Here is a 5,644-nt window from a genome sequence, read left to right as displayed (position 1 = left end):
AAAAAAAAAAAAAAAAAAAGAAGCCCAACTCATGTTGGTTCAGTTGTAACAGAAAGAGGCACTTTGTGCGCCACATGCAGACAGAGTGGGTATTCCATTACCATTACATCATCCTTTTGTCTGGCTGTGTCTTTTCCTGTGAACTGGATATTGTAGGGAGCCTGGGAAGCATATGGAGAATGATGCTTTCAGAAAGATAGCAAAAATGTGCAGGATGGTGACAGTATTAAGGCTGAAAACTTCCTGGGGGACTTTGCATAAAATATAGAGCTGACCAGAGCGAACATAATTCTTGCTGAAAAAAGGGATACATGAGCATGCACATTATCAATATTTTTGCATTTATCAATCACAAGTTACTTGATTAATTTATGGCATAATTAAGGAAAACCTTTAACAATGAATTGTATCTCATTTGGACTGGACAAAAATATATACGTATTTACTTTTCTTAGACCTTGGAAGTTTCGATATTCCATAATTGTATTTCTAATGACAGAAGATTCATCTCAGCTCATTGTGTATGCATCGCGTGATTCACCACACATTTATATTGGAGTAAATGAACTTGTTCATTATACATAGTCATCTTTTTGTTGTGCAATATTTCCGTTTTTGAAAGCCATGTAATCACTTCATTGTGGTGTTGGGAATTGTCATTATAGAATGCCTAAAATTTTCAAAGGATGCAATTTAGGGATTTTGATCTTATGGCATAAATATATGCCTGACACGTAATATGAAGAAACTTACTCCAGATGGCTGCTCAAAACAGATAAATCAAATTTCCCAGTAGTAACAAACTAAAACCTCAAATTTGGTTTTTTTTTTCCTTGATTAAAATAAACCAGAACATCTATGTTAGTTAAATGTGCTAAATGTGAGAAAATTAGAGTTCATGATTCTATTTTAAATTAGGTTTTTCTGGGCACTTTAGATGGTTTTGGGAAGGGCAGAGTGGCTACTGAAGGTGAGTACCCTTCTTCCTGAGAAGGATCTGAATTCAAATTCAGTTTCATCCCTGTTGTACCAATTGACGTAGAAGCCCAGCCTGCTACAATTTCACAGGAACTGTCCCAGTGAACCCTCCCATCCCACCCCCCACTGTGTAAACATCAATGCCTTTCCTTCTATTCTCCCTCCATGCTATACTTCTAGGTCTTTCAAACATGGGCAAAAACAGAACACTATGGAAAATGTTAATGAGAAGAGAAACATATTGCCTCAGCAAAACAGGTAAGTCTCGAAGTCAGAGAAGGCCATGTTTCTTGCCTACACTTCCAATAGCCCTGTCTTGAGTGTATGCAGCACATCTCAGGTGCATTAACACACAGCTAGGCTTTCTGCTCGGTTGCCAGCAACTATACTCTAGTCTGGAGTTAGTGAAGGTAAATCTCTTTGAAATAATCCTCTTATGCACAGATCAGGAAGCAGGGCATTACCCAAATCTTCAACTCCTTGAGAGAGCTGCCCGTGAGTCTCCTTTTAAAATAATACTTTTCACTCTCCCTTCCCTGTAACACTCAGGTGCGATCAACAAACGCTTTCCTTTGCTCCCACCTATTTTATAAGACCAGTTTGCCTGGCCATGGGGTGTCCATGTGCTCCTGGGAGCTGCCAGTCCCCATGTTACTGGGAGCTTGGGTCACTTGCTAACCAATGGAAACTAAAGGTGAAAGTACCGACTTTCTGAATAAGGGAGGGGAAAACAGAAGAGTAAGGCTGATGAGTAGGCTAGAAACAGAAAGGTGATCGGTAAAAATTAAAACAAATATGCCCTTTCCAGCAAGCTTTGATTCTAAGGGTAGAACTGAGAATATATTTAATAAAACTATTTTACTTTGGAAATACTGGGTTTAGAAAAGCACGTTTCTTCATATTCTGCTGCTTCTGATTGTATGAAGAGGTATTATGAAAAATACAAGAGGCAGGTAGATTTCTGAGTTCGAGGCCAGCCTGGTCTACAGAGTGAGTTCCAGGACAGCCAGGGCTATACAGAGAAACCCTGTCTCGAAAAACCAACCAAACAACCAAACAAACAACCAAACATAAGATTTCACAAACTAACCCAGCATTTCCTCCGTTGTGGCTAAATCCTTTCCTTAGGTGTGACAGTCCCACAAGACTGTGGCCACCCACCACAACGCACTGGGCCCCATTACTACAAAAAATCCTGACTACATTCTTCTCATCAATCAATTATCTCAAATCAGAAACACTGGGGAACACTTAAAACTCTCTGTTTATCGATAGCTTTAGTCAATGTCAAATTATACCATATGGCACTTAATGTATCCATTAATCCTCATATAGAATAATAAAACAAGGAACATATTCTATCAATTTCTCACATACTATCTAATGGGTATTGTAATAGATGGCATGGATATTCTGCATAGGAGGGGTCTATTCACCCACTGATGCTTGAAAAATGTCTGCCTGTGACTTTCATTAATGCCTAACAAGGTTATGTTCAAACTCTCACACAATGAAAGAAGGCTATGTAGTGTTTTTATACAGAGATAACCTAAAACAAATCCATAGCACATTTGCAATGAATATACGATATAAATACTCATAAGATAACCTACAATAGCAATTCCAAAAGTAAATATGATTGCTGTATCTCATCTAAAACATCTGCAGTGGACAACACAGGCCTCGGTACACCAGGGACATACCTGACATTATTGTTTGCAACCCGCTATTCTTTCTTGCTGGTGTCTATGCTGAGGTAAGTTCTTTCAACTGAAAAAAAAAATGTATGAGCTGCCTGGCTACATGAAATCAGGCTGCACAGAGCTCCACCTGATGTCCGGCTGAGATCCATTACCCCTTTTGGGGAACTTGTCATTATTAAAGAAAGGGGAGCTGTTATCACTGGGCAGTCATGCCTCTTATCTACACAGCAAGTCACTGGCTTAGCCACATTTTCTGCTAATTAAATTCACTGTGGGAGATTCCCAACATGTGTCTCCATGGGAAATGGATCTGAAAATCTGGATGGTGCCCCTAATTGCTTCTGGTAACCAGGTTATGAAACCAGCACTGTCATACCTAGAGAAAACAGCTAGATAAGGGTGTCTAGATTTCAGACTATCTGGGCTTCTGCAGCCCACCGCTGGAAAAGCAAAAGCCAGACTCAGCTACAACTGGGCACATGCTGAACAAGGCCTGTCACTTTGTGCTTTTCAATCATGTACCCCAGGGAATGCAGCACACAGGAAACTGGGAAGAGGCACAGTGGGAAATGAGCAGATGCTGTTTGCCTAACCTGCACTGAGATCTCTCAGGCCTGGACCTCACCAAGCTACCCAAAGTGAGGTCAACAAACCAACGGGCTCGCCTTCACCTGTGACCTTGTCTGAAGTTCAAACTCACAGGTCCTGCCTCAGAAGCACTTGACCAGAATAATGGCAGGAGTAGAGGCCAGGAATCTGAGATGGAGCAGCATATCTTCAACATGCTTCTAAGGTCCACTAAAACTTAAGAAGGCCTAGCTTCAACGTCATAGGTGACACAAGGGCACAATCGTGAAGGTAGGTAACTGTCATAGAATCTGCCATTAGGACAAACCGTAGCTTGTGTTGTATCGGTTTCTCATTGTTTTGGTTAGCATGTGCTCTCTAACACCATTCCAAAGCTTAGCAGCTTAATTCAACAATGGTTCCATGGGTTGGCTGGACTCAGGAAGTTTTCACTACCGTGCTTGTAAGGCAGATAGTGGCAGAAGATTGAGTCCCAGGAATAAGTGACTTGGCTGGACATCCAACATGGCTATGGTATTCACATGCCCAGGATTTGAACTATAACAGCTCTCAAGGCATCCCTCTTTCTTCCAGACACCCCATGTGTCTGGCAGAAGCTAGCTCTTAGCACAGCCATCCCTCTTGTACAATGGCTTACCTTCTCTAGAGTATAAACTCTAAGAGGCCTGAACAGGAGCTGTAAGGTCTGTTTAGGGTTTATGTCTGATTTATCACAACCCCACTTCTATAATTTCAGACTGAACAGTAAGTCATAGGAACAACCCAGGCTCAAGGAAAGAGTCTTACATAATCTTGGAGGAGGTCATTTTTATAAAGCAGCTGCCATACTTATAAACTGAAGGAGACCTATATCCCTCAAAAGCCTTCATGGTTGTTATCTCCTCTGATTCTCTGATAAAGGACGTTCATCACATCTATCTCTCTAAGGTAATCACCATTGCTCATTTAGCCCTAAGCACATGCAATCTCCCATTGTGATTTGCCTTCTAAATGTAGTTACTCTGACTTCTAAACTTGACTATAAGATCCTCAAGGCCTTTATGCCTCCTTGAACCTCCGTTACCTGGTGCAGTGAAGTATACATCATGTTAGACTTGGAATGAAGATGTGATGATGACAGTGATTATATATAATGCTACTGCTGCTGGTGATGATGATAATGATGACAGTGGTGGAGCTTGTGGTGGTCAGAATAGAATCACCAATTTTAAATCATCCTGTCAACTCGAATGAGTACAGAGCAACCATTTGCAGAGTTGAAAAATAGTGCTGAAGCTTTTCATAATTTTCCACACATCTTTTTAAGGCAGACTTCTTATGGGCAAAAATAGGGCTGGGAACATTATTTTCTACTATGTTTTATTTGCTTCATATAAACGCATATCTGTTTTTCTGTTTCTCTATTACTGTTTTTTTTTTCACTCCCTCCTTTTTCCTTCCTTTCTGGATTCTTCCTTCCTTTTTCACGCTGCAGAACAGACTGTGACCCATGATCATTAAACCACTTTGTGTCTTCCAATTATGTGTTTTTGTGAACTTCGTGTGGCCACATAGCTACATAGCTGAATGTGGTCAGTAATCCTCATCTGTCCCATCTTGACTTTAATGCCGTCTTACAAATTCCTATCACAAACTGAAGGTGGCAAAGCCACCTCGATGCTCTGACATTGTACACTTATGAACTGAAAGTCGGTTATCTGAGTCCACCACATAGAGCTGAACCATCGAGCAACAACTATTTCCATTGATTGGACAAGAATCAAATCTCTACTGTGGAGAGACATTGAATTTGAGGTTTTATTCGAGTAGCTAAATCTTCACTAATAGACCAAGCTCATTCCTAGAATCAATACCATGTGATGTTGTCAAATGTCAGTACTTTAAACTGACATTTAAACGGCACACTTTCTTTTTAACCAAAAAATATATTTCTACTTTATTCTCTTAATAGTAACTTACTAGTGCATTTGTTTAAGTATTTCAATTTTTTATCAACCAGATTAGAACAATGTTTCATTATTCATACAAAACTGCTATCTCTAATCTGTTTCTACAATCTATTTTCCATCAAATCCCCAATAGGATCTCAAAAATGACCTGCGTATATTTTTTATCTGGACCTGTTATCTTTGCTTATTCTACCCAATCTCATTAAATCACTTAAACACAAATATCTATGAGTACCTATTATGTGCCAGACATGCCTATATCCTTGAGATGCCAAGAATAGAGCAAATACAGTCAGGGGAAAGCCCTTCCTAGTGCCTTTTGGAAATGAAGGTGTGAGAAGTAGAGTTGGGAAAAAACAATGAAAAGGTAGAGCTATTCTTTTTTTTTTTTAATAGTATTAGTAATTTATTTTTTTTTTTAGATAT

At 39.7% G+C, this 5,644-nt stretch overlaps 1 long non-coding RNA gene across 1 annotated transcript in view; it reads right to left on the bottom strand.

Moving 5' to 3' along the window:
• LOC116091018 overlaps positions 1–5,644 on the bottom strand; it is a 14,784-nt gene that overhangs the window by 3,569 nt on the left and 5,571 nt on the right. The gene's annotated exons all lie outside the window — the stretch shown is intronic.

Source organism: Mastomys coucha, unplaced genomic scaffold, assembly GCF_008632895.1.
Source record: "Mastomys coucha isolate ucsf_1 unplaced genomic scaffold, UCSF_Mcou_1 pScaffold15, whole genome shotgun sequence".
Lineage (NCBI taxonomy): Eukaryota > Metazoa > Chordata > Mammalia > Rodentia > Muridae > Mastomys > Mastomys coucha.
The sequence above is the reverse complement of the archived record's forward strand: the minus strand, read 5'-3'. Positions and strand labels throughout refer to the sequence as shown.